Here is a 17,507-nt window from a genome sequence, read left to right as displayed (position 1 = left end):
AGAACATATTTGCAAAAATTTAGAGGAATATGTATTGAAATATAAAAGTTATAGAGATTTTTTTAAAAAAAGAATTTTTGTCGATTTGTTCCATATCCGCACTTATGACACAAATGTGAAATATTGTAAATCACATGGAACAAAGTGACAAAAAAATGTTTCATCTTTGCCTCAATAAATTAACGACTTCTAAATCGAAAAATAAAATTCTGATTTTTGAAATGTGTTTTAAAACCTCTAAGTTTTTAAAATATTAATTTCATAACTGAAAAAAGTTTATGCTTTTCCGTCGAGACGTGGATATCTCGGAAACTAGAGCAGATAGGAGAAAGCCGACTAGAAATTCAGAAAGAGCATGCCGGAAAACCCTAGAAACCACCTGTATCTCAAAAAGTCAAAAATGGCGTATGGAACACTTAAGCATGACACCGACGAAATGTCAACAAATGTAGATAAACTTCTCAACACATATAAAATACGGAGGTACCGTTTTATAGAGCTTGCAAAACATGGACCTATGTTGACAATTTTTGGTGTAGAAGTTCTCCTTCCACTGGGAACCTCAAATGTTACATACAGCTAGCACGGTTAAAAATTGTAGCTAAAATCTTTAAAATACAAAAGAAAATCGGGAGAGCCGTCATATGAGGGTTATACCAGAACTTAAACATATTTTGACAGTTTTGAGTGAAGAAGTTTTCTGACCACTTGAGGAATATCAAATGTCAAATTACATGAACTTCGGTCAAAAAATGTAGCTAAAATCCCCGAAATGCCGAACATTGAGAGGTACCTTTATATGGAAGCTATACCAAAACATGGACCCATATTGACAAGTTTTTAGTGTAAAAGTGCTCCGGCCGCTAGGAACCTCAAATGGCAAATTACGGCTAGTTCGGTTACAAATTTTAGATAAAATCCTCAAAATACCGAAAATCTGGAGATATAGCCGATATAGCCCATCTCCAAACTTGACTTACAATGTGTGGTCTGTTGTCATATCCAACAGCGACTACGCGAATCTCAACAAGAATATGTTTGTGTTCGTGTATTTTCGTGCAAATATCCCGGAATGCCTCCCCCGAGCCTTTTTGGTTTGTGCCCGTGTAGAGAACAGCCGCGGGTCATGCATCTGTTCCGCTTGCCAGATCCGCATCCACATAATTTCCCTGCAGAGGCTAGGGGGCTAGTAAATAAGCGTAATGAGATTCGTCGTACGAAAACCCAAGAGTAAGGGGACTTACTATTGAAACCGACAAGCCAGTAGGCGAGCATAAGCGGACAAAAGTGGCTAGACCACCTGAAACAATGCAACGTTAGTGCAGAGTTCAGTCAATTGTGGGCAACGGTGAAATCATTTTCGAATCCGGGAAAAAAGGATGATTGAGCGGTTTTTACTTTTAACGGCGTGGCAGTTGATAGAGCAGCCCAATTGTAATAAGGCGAAGAGAAGTGTCCTACGCCGTATAAGGGCACTCCCATACCAAGAGATACAAACGAAATTTACAATGATGTTTTAGATATCTTCCGAAACGCGAAATTATTCAAAGAGGACCACACGGATTCTCAATGGTAATGGTTAAACAACTGGATAAACCTGGGGTTGAGTATTTGAAAAATAGCCTTAATTTATCTTTAACCACCCATATTGTACCAGGAGCCTGAGAAGTTGGCAGGATGGTCCCGCTACTGAAATCAGGCAAGATTGTCAGCCTAGGACTGAACCAGAGCAGGCCGTTGGACCGATCAGACATGGTGTCTCTTGACCTATTAAAGTCTATCGATACCTATCAACTAAAAGTCCAGGTAATATCTCCGAAACTGCTTATTCCACCCCATCGAGACGGTATTAAGATCGTAACATATGCGGATGATTGTAAGATCTTGACGTCAAGTACCTTCCCTGATGCCATTTGTGGAAAGCTGAAATCATATTTGACTGAATTTACTACCATTTTTCACGCAAGGAATACGCAAATATCCGCCACTACATCTAGGGTCACTCTGTTCAACACTAAACACCTGCATGGATACAACTGAATATATCAGTTCCGACATTTTTCAACATTGAGTGAGTATGGATATGTAGAATGTAGTTTCAGTTACAAGTTGATACTGATACTTTTTCAAACAGGTATGATATGAGTTGGTATAGACAGAAAAAAGGAACATATTTGTTTATATCTGGTTTGTACAAACTGATATAAATGGATATTGGTGTGATACAATAAGTATTTATTGTATGTAGCCCAAACAAAATAGGAATTGAAATAGAAAAATTCCCACAGAGCTGAATTTTGGTGGAAATGTAGGATTTGTCATTACAAATGAGGTCCTACAAATCTCTGTTGATCCCATGCGTGCAAAGAAACTTATTCATGGTCATAGGTCATATTTTTGGGTTTTTTTATATATCTCAAAAACTGTGAGCCTTACCAAAAAGTGACTAAAGCAAAATACAACGACCGTAAAATTCTCTATAAGATATCGCGTTCCTAAAAGTCACATAATAATGATATGCACATTTAAAGCACCTATAACTTATTTGACCCGAAAGTCAAGATACAAAATCTGGTTAGACATGGTGCTACTGGACGAGTACTACAAACCAAATCAAAAATGTGAATTTCGAATTTTTTCAGAATCATTCCATGGACCAATAACAAATTCTGCATTATGAAAACCATTAGGAATAACAAAATCGTTTAATTTGTTATGGAGGGTATATTATGTTTGTCATTCTGTTTGTAACTCCTCGAAATAATAATTTAAGATCACATAAAGTGTATATGTTCTTTATCAGCCTGCTTCTACACCGATATAGCCCCATGGCTGTACTTCTGTGGAAATGACTTTAATGTCCGAAGTATGTAGGTGGATAATACTTCGGTAAATGTATTGTAGGTCCATTCAGCGTGGAACAACCCCTACCTTACAAAGTGACGCGGCTTTTCAAGGTATTATTCTCTTAAGGTCAATCCCCGACCAGAACAACAACATTTTCGGCGGTGGTGGCCTGAGTATTTCAGCCATGAAAACTTATTTACAAGTTGTGTCGTAAGATACTCCGTTCGGACTCGGTGATAAAAGTAGGTCCCATATCAGTGTGCCAATATGAATCGCTGTGCACTCATTGATATGGAAGAAGTATGCCTTCTCCCTTCCGGGATGTTGTAGGCACATATAATATGTAAGTATTTGTTTAAACTAACCATAGGAAAGCAAATATGTTACTCTCTTTATATCCCTCTCTGTTTAATCATAACCACACCAATTTAACACGTTCGCGGACGTGAAAGCTATAGCATTCACTTCCAAAGTCAATTTTTAGTCATTTACTTGTATACAATCGAATGTTTTTGTGATTAATGTACATAATACGACTAGTTTCATAAATATCCATAGTACAATAAATAAAAAATTATAATAATATTAATAGTTAATTAATAATTTTTCACCTCTATGAGTTTTTTTCGCGCCCGCGAACTTGTTAAAAATGTAACAAGCTAACACTTCCCTGCGGGAAATAAATTGGTTTACAGGTATTTTAAACCTAGTTTTAAAATAACCACAAAAACGCTTCAATAAAACAAAACTATTTGCAATAAATATTTGGAATATAATAAAACTATTTTTGATAAATATTAGCGTTTTCATTATTAGGTCGGAAACTTTTCTAGTAGCCCTCGTACATTCCACTCACTGAATCCAGAAAAACATTCGAATTGATGCGTTCAGTTATAACAGTTCATGTCTTTAATTTATTTATCCCCTAAATAATAAAAATGTTATTTTTTATGAAATTTTCCTTAGAAGTTATTCACACAAGCCTGTTACACCTATAGTATCTGTTGGTATCTGTAGTATTTGAAAAATATCTGTTGTACAACAGATACTTGAGAACGAAAAAACAAATAAAGTTCTCACTCGTTCATTAGGGGTAATGAAATAGCAAACTCCTTGGCAAAACAAGCCAAGGAGCAACCAACAGTAAGTCTAGAAAACGCTAAGCCGTTTAAAGCTACGCGACTAGAACTAAAGACATGGGCAAAAAATGCACATGTATCCCTCTGGAGTAGTGGAGAGAAGGGAAAAAACACAAAAATCCTATGGGGAAACCCAGACGAGGACAAAACAAAAGAATTACTTTTACTAAGTAAAAAAGATATTAGTAGACTGACAGGAATCCTTACAGGTCACCTAGGTCTAAAAGCGCACCTGCACAAAATAGGTTGTGCAGAAAACAGTGAATGCAGAGCATGCGGAGAGGACGACGAAACGTTGGAACATTACCTCTGCCATTGTCAAGCCTTCACAAATCTGAGAACCCAGTTACTAGGGAATGACATTATACCAGGACTCGACCAAATTAGGACAATCGAGTTCAAAAAGATCAGAGACTATGTAAATAGGACAGAGATCCTAGACTAAGTCAAAAAAAAAAGGATAATCCTTCCATAACCCAAAATTAGAGCGCACAACAGGCCTACTTATGGCTTAAGTGTATGTCCACATGGGCATGTGGTGATCTAGTATCACCCCTCTTATCAACCTAACCTAACCTAACCTATATACAACATAGAACTGTTTCTAACAGTTATGTTATTGTGAGTATACACAACCCAAACAATATCATAACTGTTACACTCATTCCCACATTTATATCATATTATATCTGTTATGTATATGATATATCTGTTTTGTTGATATAAACAGTTATACCATTGCACGTGTTTATTCAACACTAATATTAAAGTCATGGTCGATGTTAGCAGAATTCCGACCACAAACTGCTCGAAGATTTTAAATGTCACATTCGACAGCATGTTCACGCCGTCCGTTTATGCCACATTTATCTGCGACAAGCTGAGATTTAGGAACAAGATTCTCAAGTCCCTAGCACTTGGGGTGTAAATAAAGAAAACTTGTTGACCACAAATAACGCGATATACCGCTGTGTGGTAAGGTTTGCGGCGTCAATGTGGTCTGCGAATATAAGCGCAACGTGATGGAAAATTGTTCAAACCGGTCAGAACTAATTGAGAACTGCAACAGGGTGCCGCCTCATGTCTTTAGGGGACCATCTACATGAAGAGACAGAGATACAGCAGCACAATGGTATGCTCACGTTGGAGCCATTATAATCACTGTGAGGGCCATTCTAATTCATATGGTGGGTATGAACCAGGCATGTCAGGAGGGATCGTCATGACTAGAAACAGTTTACAAGCGTTAACTCCTTGATAAGCAAGCCTTTCAAGCAGGTTTGAAGATCATTCACACAGATGCAGTCGCCGATGCCATAAAAAACTATCGTGTGAATGCTATCCTCGATGAACATACCGCATCTATCGGAAGTGAGGAGCGTCAGCAGTCACGACTCACCATGGTAGTTGTGGCTCAACTACGCTTAGGATGGTGCAGCCGTCTAAGTTACTATAGGGCAAGGATTGATGACGCCTCGGAAAACATCTTCCCAGCGACAAAGGACCGCACGACACACTCCATATTTTCAACTTTACTCAATTAACACCAGTAGCTTTGTGGTTGCAACCCATCGAAGCAGCCACCAAAATTTGTGACATAGCTCCACGTTTTGACATAGCCCCAATAGAACGGTACTTCACGATTTTCGGAAATTTTAAGGTTTTTGCCCATTAGCACATCCAAAGGCTAATATATGGCTTTAAGTCTCCGCTTAGCGCTCATAGAATGGTATTTTCCGATTTTGGGAATTTTTACAGTGTTTTATTTAACTTGCTTTGGTCCATTTAGTTCAAATCTGGTAACTCATTTTTAACACAGTTGCAGTTGACCAATCGAACTGAAACTTTGCACACTTTTCAGATTTAGATGACAATACATGAATATGGAATCAAAACCAATATTGGTCCATTTAAATTGAATTTTAAATCTGGTAACTCAATTTTGACACAGTTGGAGTTGACCAATCGGACTAAAACTTTGCACACATTTCAGATTTGGATGACAATGAATATGAAATTAAAACAAAGATTGGTCCATTTTACAGTGTTTTAACGGTGTTTTATTTAACTTGCATTTCAACTCTGGTAACTCATTTTCCACACAGTTGCAGTTGACCAATCGAACTGAAACTTTGCACACTTTTCAGATTTAGATGACAATACATGAATATGGGCTCAATTTTTCCTACAGCCCTCATATAGCGGTACCACCTGATTTCAGCTGTTTTGAGGGTTTTATCTTCATTTTTGCCCGAATTAGCTGTCATTTGGCATTTCGAATGATACAGACATTTCCCCACCAAAAATTGTAAACATAGGTCCAGGTTTTGGTATAGCCCCCTTATAGCGGTACCACCCGATTTCAAGTATTATGAGGATTTTATCTTCATTTTGAGGTCGCATTGGCTGTAACTTGGAATTTGGAGTCCCCAATGGTACAGAAACTTCTCCACCAAAAATTGTTGACATAGGTCCAGGTTTTGATATAGCCCCCATATGGTGGTACCACCCGATTTCAAGTGTTTTAAGGATTTTATCTTCATTTTTAGCCAGAATTGGCTGTAACTTGGCCAGGTTTTGGTATAGCCTTTATATAACGGTACTACACGATTTCAGGTATTTTAAAGTTTTTATCTAAATTTTCGGCCTAAATTGACTATAATTTTGTTCTCAGTGGTCAAAAAAATGTATTTACTAAAAAGTTAAAAATAAAATATATTTAAAAAAAATGAAGTTTCAGTGTTTTATTTAGAAATGCACTTAAAACTAGGAAATAATTTGTCGCTTAGCCTCAATAAATATATTCTTTCTCATGATGGAATCTCTCAAATAAAACGCTTGCATTTGATTTATAAATGGTGGCAAAATTAAACGGCAAGCGTTTTATTTGAGAGATTACATCATGAGAAAGAATATATTTATTGAGGCTAAGTGACAAGTTATTTCCTAGTTTTAAGTGCATTTCTAAATAAAACACTGAAACTTATTTTTAAAATTATATTTTATTATACCCTACACCACTATGTGGAAAGGGTATTATAAGCTTGTTTTGGTAAAAATGCATGTAACACCGCGAAATATTCGTCGGAGACCCACAATGTGGTATACCAATCTTTATATCTCGACGAGATAAAGCGATTTTGAGATGTGTGTGCGTCCGTCCCTCCTTCCGTCTGTCCATCTGTCCATTATAAATTGTAATTAAACTCCAGGCCGCAACTATGGACCGATCGTCACGAAATTTTGTATGGAGGTCGGGTTCAGACCAGAAAATATCCCTATTGTTATTGGTGATAATCGTGAAATATTTAGCGGGTAAAATGGACCAAAAAAACATAATATTTATCCAATCTTGTAGCGGCTCTGTAGGTCGCAATAATAGTCCGATCAACACGAAATTTCAAATAAGGTAAGAGTATACGACAAAGTAGATGCTTGCAATTTGAGATGGCGATTAGATAAAAATTAGAGGGTTAAATGGACCACTACTTTTGACCTTTCTATTGATGTCAATTGTGTTGGTGTACATGATAAGATAACAAAGTTACAGCCTAATATACCCAGTTATTTGTTTGTATTGTAATCATAAACACGCTATAGGTCGCAATTATAGCTCAATAAACACGAAATTTTGCGCGTGGTAAGAGTATAGGTAGAAGAATATGCCTCAAAATTTGAATGATGATCTGATATTATTTAGCAGTTGAAATGGACCATTACTTTTGTATGAAATATAAAAAAAATATTTTAGGTCTATATTTTATTTCCTGGAGGGCATATACCGGCAAAGTAGCCTACATATGGAAAAGGAACTACTAACCTTTCCCCCTGATACAAATTGCAATAACGTATCTGCTAAATCACGCCTAATATATAATGGGTTTTGTGTAGAGATACACAGTTTCCCATTCCCAGTTTTTGCATTCTTCAAATTACAAGAAGCACTAGCGCTTTGCCACCTTTTTTCAAAACGATTCCCCAGTCAGGTAACATAAAATTTTAAACATTGACAAAATACCCTTCAGTAATGTTGGCGACATTTTCTGAGTATTTCAGCCATGTAAAACTTCTCTACAAGTGGTGTCTTAGGACACGCCGTTCGGACTCGGAGATAAGCTGTGGGTCCCATATCATTGAGCGGATATGAATCGGGGTACACTCACTCGTTGATATGAGAGAAGTCTCCCTGGTCCCTTCTGCGATGTTAGTGAAACAATTATTATATTATTATTATTCAAGCTTGGTGTGATACGGTGCCAGAGTCCACAAAGTTATTTCTTATAATAAGTTTGTTTGTTCCATAAAGAAATTTTGATTTGTAGAAAGCTAATTCCCAGGGGTAGTGGTGTAGGGTATCACAGGGTCGGCCCCGTCCGATTATAGCCTTGGCTTACTTGTTAGGTTTTAACTTAATTATCTCATCGAAATAGCAGATATTTGGTATTAAGTCATAGTTTGGGCTCTCCAGAAATTACTCGGTGTAGAACGAAACCTCCCCGTTGGTATAATTTCGGCTGCAATCGGGTTGCAATATAATTTATTGTGGAGGTATACAACGCCTTTTTCACTTATTTTGTTCATTCTGTTTCATTTATTTTGTTTTTGACTGTTAATATTTACAACTTGCCTATTGGTACTTTACCTTCTTCTCAAAGCCCAAAATATAGCTATTGGTTTTTCTTTTTTTTGCAATTCTATTTGTTAAGTTTGCTTAAATTATGCAAACAAAAATTAACATAGCCATAAGCTAAAACGAATTAGAAGTCATAACCTACAGTGGTAATCAATGTCCTCCCATAATTACAGCATTAAGAAGAGAAGAAGAAAAAAAACAGCGCACCACACCTATAGCTAATCGCATGGTCGTTGGTTTTGCTATTCACCTTCTTCCTATTAACCATAATCTTGGCATTGATGTCACAGTCAAAAGTCAAATGGTTTAACTTGAATGTTTAGTTTAAGATAAAATCTTGTGGCTGTCTTCTCATTTCTTTGTTGTCTTTAAAACACCAACATTGGAGATAAATGCAGCCAAAGCTAACACTGTTAGCTGAAGTCGTTGCATCTCCATAACAACAATAATAATAAAGTCCATTTGCATTAACGCTATAATCATGAAATTTCCAGCAATTGTGTCAATGAATTCCTATGGACACACAATACTAGTTAACATCATCAACCAACCGGGCCGCCTCTAACAAAACGAAAACAACAACAATAATAATAAAATGCAATATCAAACAAAACAAACCACAAATCTAAAAAAAAGTTTTAAATAAAGAATTGAAGAAGAAGAAAAGCGACTGAATGAATGCAAAACAAAACAATACTGACCACAGTGACCAACATTAGACCATCACCTAACACCACAGACAGACATTCATTTGCGGTATCCAGACCTCAATGGTGGAGTTTTGTTGGTGGTTGGTTGGTTGTTAAAGCCTTTGGTTTTGTCCACTTTTTCCAATATAAATGGAAACTTAACAAAACATAAACAGAAGAGAGAATAAAACTAAATAAAAACACAACGGGGCGAAAAATTACATTCATCCAATGAATGCATTCGTTGATTGCCAGTGTCCAGATATGCCAAATAGAGAAGAGAATTTTTAAACGTAAACAAAAATCCAAAAACAAAGCTGCAATGGGCAATTTTAACACCAAACGATAGATCGAGGTCGTAGGCGACAGAAAGTCAAGCTAATTTAGATGAATGATATTTTCTATCAAACGTCTTCACCTTCGAAGGGTAGGGGTGGCAGAATAAAGCTGTATTAGAGTAATGTTTTATCAACTCGTGGCGGCAATTAAGCCAATCAGAGGAACTGTTATTGGTCCATATTGTATAAAACTTCAACAACGATCTGTCGCAATCTTCCAGGAAGGAAGGGCGGAAGTATTTGGGTATTTACTATTTTGTAGGTCATTTGGTCAACGAATACATTTTGCAGTAATTTGGGTAAATAACCAAGGTCATCCTGGAAAAATCTTATATTGCATTCATTTACGAGAAACTGATGGTATGCCTTGACGAAATACACAGGATATATGAAGCACCTGGCAGTGGGAATTGTTGCAACGCTCTTTTAGCTTTTAGAATAGTTTGGCACAGGGAATTTTTAAAGGACAAACTATTTCTTAATCATATTCTAACTTACTTAGATGATATTTATTTTAAACAGAATGTTTTGTTCCATAAGCCGAAGTAAGAAAAGATTTCCAGACACTCCAATCTTCTACTTTACCACCCCTATTTTCTATGCTATCTTTTGTGATATCATTTTTAACGTAGTCTTTCCATTGGAGTTTTCACCTTCCCCTGGGGCCTGTACCGCCAATTGGCTCGTGTTCATATGCATTTCCGGCAGGAGCATATTTATCCATCCTGCTGACATGCAACTACTTCAAATTTGTAATTTTGTTGATTCGAGTCAACTGGACATCTTGCGTGTTGGCACTTATACTACCTTGCCGCCGTTTGGAAGTGGTTGTTGGATATCTTCATCGTCGCCCATATTCGACATCAAAAGCTTGATTAACTACTCTTTCTATTTCTTCAGTTACCCGGTTGCCTTAATAATTGTTCCTTAATGTTGAGTACATCTGACTGTCCGACCGCCTGTCTATGTAAACTTTGTAATCACGCTACGGGTCGCAATATTGTGTGTTGGTGGTGGTCTCAGAGAAGTAGAAGCCTATTTTGGTTAACATGATGGTGATGGTCGAATAATATTTAGGAGTCGGAATGAGCAAAAACCATATGTGGAGGAACTTTTAACGTTTTATATGCCAATATTCCCGCTTATTGTAGGGGTATTCCAAACCCAAAGCCTGCCAGTGGAAAAATAAATTATCACCTTTAACTCGGGAGATATCAATCGAGTCCATTTTTTTATTTTAATTGTAATGTCGAATATCCCAGCTTTGCATTGACGTAGCAAGGAGGCTGCCAGGACTCAAGGACTAAATATCAAATTTCAGCAAGGCCGATAAAAAAAATGTGGCTAACGTTCAAAATACCGAAATTCGGGATGTACCGTTACATTTGGGCTATATCAAAACATCGATATATACCTACGAATTGCTGGCGGAAAGTTTTTAGACTCAAAGAAGACAAAATACCAAATATCCGATATTTCGCTAAAACCTTCAACATACCGAAAATCAAGAGGTACGCTTCTATGGGGGATATAGGAGCCCGCGGACCTATACTGATAATTCTCTTCTGGGCTATTTTATAACTCTATGGGAGACTAAGAGTTTCAGAGTTACGAAAATCGGGAGGTACCGTTCTATGGGGGCTATATCGAAACGTGGAGCTATACCGACGAATTTCAATCAGAAAGCCTTCTACCTCCAACAAAGACTAAATACCAAATTTCAGTCATTTCGGTGGGTTATTGTGGCCGCAAACTTCAAAATACTGAAAATCGGGAGGTACCGTTCTATGGGGGATATACTAAGGCGTGGACATGTACCGAAATTTTATACCCACAACGAAGACTAAATACCAAATTTCAGCAATTTCTGAGGAATACTGAAGCCGAAACCTTCAAAACGCCGAAAATCGGGAGGTACGTTCTATGGGGGCTATATGAAGGCTTGGACCTATACCGACAAATTTCATTTGGAACGTTTAGTACCCCAAATGAAGACCAAATACCAAATTTCAGTCATTTCGGTGGAATATTGAGGCCACACCTTTAAAATACCGAAAATCGGGAAGTACCATTCTAGGGGGGATATATGAAGGCGTGGAACTATACCGACAAAATTTTCGGTGAAAGTTTTATACGCCGACGAAGACTTTATACCAAATTTCAGCCATTTCGGAGGAATATTGAGGCCATAACCTTCAAAATACCGAAAATCTGGAGGTACCGTTCTATGGGGGTTATATGAAGGCGTTGACCTATACCGACAAATATCTGAGAGAAAGTTTTATACCCCCAACGAAGACAAAGTACCAAACAAATATCTGTTGGTTTCGACAGCTTCTTAACATCCACTTTCAGTTCTGTCTTAGATTGTACCTTTGCCGCAATATTAAGACGACTGCGTAGCTTGGCTGCTACAAGGAATTGGTCTGAATTGATGTTCGCTCCTCGAATCGAACGGAAATCTAACACATTGCGAGTGTGTCGTCCGTAAAACACAACATGATCGATCTGATTTCTGCTTGGACAATGTCATGGTCGGGGCAGCGATAATATTGTCTCTTTACGTACTCATAGAATATTGTAACAAAAAATTTGCTTTTATACGGTTCGTGGCAAATTCTCTCATCCGCCAGAGTAGATCTGGTACTTCGTTTCTAAATCTCCGATGTACCAGTAATTCCACCCCCTGCTCATTTTTTGTTTCAGTAGTGCGATCCCCTAACTCATTTTTTGGGTTACCGACAAAAACCGTTAACATTAAACCCCAAAATTATGAATGAAAATTCAAATAAAAGTTGTCGGTAGAACTTTACGACTACTTTTTATTGGTCCCTGACTTATCGAATTATGTTGTTAATTACCGAAATTATAACCAATTTGATTTTACCGGTTTTTTTTCGGTATCTCAAAGAATGAGTTAGAGAATCACACTACAGGTCAGCTATAAGACACTGCGTAATCGTTTGTAATCTTTACTTCGGCCCAATACCTTCGCACGCCCTGTAGGGCGATAATATCAGTTTTATATGTAGTACCAAATAAATCCGCCAATGCTCGAACTCCAAAAAAGTTCGAAGATTCCGGGTACACACACAGATTTTTGGGTGTTTGTTTTTATACCCTCCACCATAGTATGGAGGGTATATTAAGTTTGTTTTTCCGTTTGTAGCGCATTGCGACTCTATAAAGTTATATATTCTTGATCAGGGTAAAATTCTGATTCGCTCTATGCATGTCCTCCATCCGTCCGTCCGTCTGGGGTAATCACTTTAGCATCCACAAAAATGATAGGACGCTGAAATTTTGGGAAGATGCGTCTTTTGTTTGTAGACAGGTCAATTTAGATGATGGGCTATATGGGTCCACGTTTTTATATAGCCCCCTTATAACGGTACCGCCCGATTTCAGGTATTTCGACGTTTTTAATCACATTTTCAAACCGAATTGGCTATAATTTGACATTTAGGGTTCCTTAAGATCAACAAACTTATATTCCAAAAGTTATGGGCATAGGTCTATTGTTTGGTATAGCCCCCATATAACGGTACCTTCCTATTTTCGGTATTTTGAGGATTTTAGCTACAATTTTTAACCGAACTAGCTGTAATTTTACATTTGAGGTTCTCAGTGGCCACGAAATTCCCTACCAAAACTCGGCAATATTGGTCCATGTTTAGGTATAGCCACCATAGAACGGTACCTACAGATTTTCCGTATTTGGAAGATTTTAGCTTAATTTTTTGCCTAACTACTTGTTTGTGAGGTTCTCAGAGGCAAAAAAAAAAACATCTCCACCAACAATTGTCACCATAGGTCCATGTTTAGTTATAGCCCCCATATAACGGTACCTCCCGATTTTCGGTATTTTGAGGGTTTCAGCTACATGTGTTGACCGAACTATCTGTAATTTGACATTTAATGTTCCCTGTGGTAACACAATTTCTCCACCAAAAATTGCCATCATGGGTCCACACTTTGATGTAGCCCCCATATAAAGGTGGCGCCCGATTGAAGAAATTTGTTGATACATTTTCTGACCTTATTTATCTCCACTTAAAAGTGTGGACAGGAAAGATATGTATTTTATGGTGGAGGGAATAAAAAGTTCGGCCCGGTCGACCTTAACGCTTTCTTACTTGTTCTCTTTTTCTTTGATTTTTTATAGGACGGTTTCTTAGGGGCGAAACAGCAGCTCCAAGAAAAATCTCTTGAAAAAAATTGGCAAACGTCCACGTTCTTGTATAGCCTCCATATAACGGTACCGCCCGACTGTTTTAGCCATATTTTCAGACCCAATTAGATAAAATTTGACATTTAGGGATCTTAGTGGTTATCTTCCAAAAATTGTGAAAATAGGTACACTTTTGGAAATAGGCCCCATGTAACTGTACCGCCCGATTTCAGGTATTTTGAAGTGTTTATGCCTGACGTTGTGAAAGAAACACTGGATATATATTATTTTTCAAAATTAGGTTAAATGTAAATCTGTTTCCTCAGAAGTAAACGTACATCTTATGTTATATACAATTTCTGTGCTTTGATCTTTAAACGGTTTACAAGATCGGTAAAGATAAATCGGAAAGAAATACACGCCATACCACTTGCGTTGCTTAAATCTTATCTCGGCTCTCTCTTTTGGCTAACTATTTAAATGATCACATATCTGAATCATAAAGACATTCACCACGAGTATAAATAAAGTGAAAAATATTTGAGGCCTTTAAGATAAACATTAGTCATAATAGTATTATATCCCAGCAAAAATCCTCATTACAAACCTCCTTTCCCACCCATTATTTTAACGAGTGCATGTCGCGCGAAATATCTGGTTATTTTGTAACCACTGAAATAAGTAGATACTGAGTAGATTCTGACTACTTATTTCAGTGGTTACAAAAAAGCCAAAAATTTCGCGCGACATGCCCTTTTTAAAATAATGAGTGGGAAAGGAGGTTTGTAATGAGGATTTTTGCTGGGATGCAGTTGTTTGCGAAAATATATACATAATATATACATATCTTAGCTTCTAGTAAACTACACCTTAAACATATTCTTACCTTTTTAAGTTGTATTTTCAGACAAGATTGACATGTGCAACAGACCTGAAATAAAAAAAGAAAAAGAAAAAATAATTTGTCAGTGTGGGTTTATCATCCAATCACGTAAAAATATAGTAAATATTTGTGAGTTCCTTAATAGATCAAACTGTTTCTCCTAATCGCATTCATAAAACATTTTTTTTCTTTGCTTTGTTATCTTTTCACTCAATTACCAATTTCCATGTTGAAAAACAATTCTTTTCGATTTTGTTTTGCTTATCAAAACAATAAAAATCTGTCCTTCAATTTTGAAAAATAATTCCTTTTTAACAAAAAGAGAGATAGAGAAAAAAGAGGACAACAAACAGTGAAAAAGATGAATGTGATGTTTATCAACATTAAATTGTTTTCCTTCAACACAATCCAAGTGACTTATCTGCGCCATTTGCCTTTCTTTTTCTTTTAACACCAAAAGGAGAAAAGGAAGAAGGTCTGAACAGGCGTATACTTAATATCGTTTATCATTTTTCCTTTTTATTTGGTAGGGGTTGTTTGGACAAACTTAGTTTACCCCACAAAATCCAATGAACCATAAGACCATAACAAGGGACAAACCAATGGCAGCACGATGGGCCAATGTCCGCTGTCCTTACAGTAGTAGTAATTCAATCAACATGGGAAAGTGTTTGAGTTTTTTTCTTGTTTGCCAGATAGCCAGCCACTACTGTTGATTTTATCGGGTAATTGTGATGGTAGACATTTTTGCATGCCCGTTTCTTGTTACAAACCACCTTCATCAACTTAGAATGCCTTCTGTGGAGGGCATTTCTTTCTTTCGAGTGTCGTACATAGTCAAATACTAGTGTCTGGTCATACATTTTTCTTTGGCCACTTTTTCAATGCTGCACAAAAAATATAAAAGAAGACTAGAAAGATGAAGGGGACCAGAACACACACAGTCTCAGAGGGAATACCACACTAACGGTGTAATTCTTAAAGTTAACAGCACATCGTAAATCAAGATTTCACCCAAAAATGTAGAAGTGAATGTCTGTTTTAACAGCTTCGCTGGAATAAGCAAACGACGATTGCTGTTGCTGCCGCCGCCGAATGGGGCAAGGGTAATGCTTGTTTTCATTTTTGGCATAAACGAAAGAAAGAAACATTCTTTTCTTTTACTTTTTTGAAGTTATCTCATAAATAAACCATAGACAACAACAAGAACAACAAAAAGCTAACACCACCAATACCACCACAAGACAATGGCCGCAGCAAAAGAGTAATGACAAGCCATAGCTCTTTAGGTATGCAGAGGCAAAATGTTTTGATGTTTGAAATTTTGACTATTTGAAGAAAACATATTTTACCCAGTTATAATATTGAGGAATGAGTGGCTTAGAGAGCACATTATGGCAGCCGGAAAGGTACGTGCTGAAGTGGCAGCAAGTAAAAATGGACTGTTGTGTACCTATGTAAATCTAGAGGAAACTTGGCAGCACAATATCAAGACCAAACCATGGCTTCTAAAAGTTTGAAAAGTTATGGGAATCCGTGGTCCTACAGTGTTTAGCATGTCCGCATAAGGAAGTAAACAAGTATCAGTCGTCTTTGCCGACATATACATATATACTCTCAGCCTGTGACATAATAAAAAGAAGTTAGCGCAGTATTGGCTGTTTTTTTAACGTTACATTAACATTTATTCCCCAACAGGTCTGAATCTGTATACTAAATGTTTGAACTGTTGTCGGAGAGGTACGGAAATAAGTGAACCGAATGTTACCAGAAGCAAATTTTGGTCCCAATCGGTTGATTCGTTCGAGAGTTATCGTGAGCTCCAGCAAGCATTGCAGACACATGGACGGACATGGATAAGTCGACCCCAAATTCAAAACTCCGAAACGGATTTCGCTCAAACATACTTGTCGTCATAAACTATTATTTCAATGAGGTACATTTTCATCGTATCAAAATCTATAAACCCTCATTACCCTGATGGCTGAGGGTATCTGCGAATCGGAATCTGTAATTTTCGGACTCTTTAAAGGTGCAATTGGTGCAATTTGCTCACAGAAATTGCGTTGCTAGATGAGAGAATTGCCTACCCGTATAAAATACTAAAATTCTTTAACATCAGTCTCACCTGCGCCCATGCCCCTACCCAAGAGAAACATGAACAGACTAATGATATATTCTGCGAGCGCCAAGATTGATCATGTTGTGATCGACTAAAGACCCTCTCCCAATGTGTTAGATGTCCGATCGATTCGAGTAGAGCGCATCGATGCGAACCTTTTTCATGTAGCAATCAATGTAAAATTCGTCTTCATGTTGAGGCAAAAGTGGCTCGACTCCGACTCCAGACAAGTTTTTTTCACGACTCCGGCTCCGACTCCGGGTCCGGGTCGACTCCAAGAGTGAATTCCTACACCACTAAAAATTAATAAAATAAACACAAATATTTAACTTTTTCCTATATTTTGGCCTATATAGGCTAATGTGTTAGTTTTTCCTTACATATTCGTTAGAAAGGGCTTTCGTTCGAATACATTTGAACATATCAAAATTGTTTCTGCCGAATCTTACATTGAAAAATAGCAAAGTTAGAAAGTTTTTGTCGGTTTTCCTTTTTTTTTGCACGAATATATTCTGGACGGAATTCCTCCGCGTGAGAGAAAACTAGGTAACTTTTTGACCGATTTGGCCGATTTCGAGAAAAACACAGTTTATATGCTGCACACAAAATAGAATAAATGGTTCACATCCAACGCTCATACTAAGGCAATATCGTCCCGATCGACTTAAAAATTTGGCCACATATT

General features: G+C 37.3%; 1 protein-coding gene across 4 annotated transcripts in view; it reads right to left on the bottom strand.

The window, feature by feature from the left end:
- Positions 1-17,507, bottom strand: part of LOC141388803 (uncharacterized) — a 381,643-nt gene that overhangs the window by 319,706 nt on the left and 44,430 nt on the right. For all 4 annotated transcript variants that reach the window (XM_073959189.1, XM_073959190.1, XM_073959187.1 and 1 more), the window contains exon 2: positions 14,704-14,748. The gene's annotated coding sequence lies outside the window, so the exon portion shown is untranslated. The remainder of the gene's footprint in view (positions 1-14,703; positions 14,749-17,507) is intronic.

Source organism: Musca autumnalis, unplaced genomic scaffold (genome assembly GCF_047663935.1).
Source record: "Musca autumnalis isolate F117 unplaced genomic scaffold, ASM4766393v1 scaffold_1, whole genome shotgun sequence".
In the NCBI taxonomy this organism is placed as follows: Eukaryota; Metazoa; Arthropoda; class Insecta; order Diptera; family Muscidae; genus Musca; species Musca autumnalis.
This window is presented reverse-complemented; position numbering and strand designations above follow the sequence as displayed.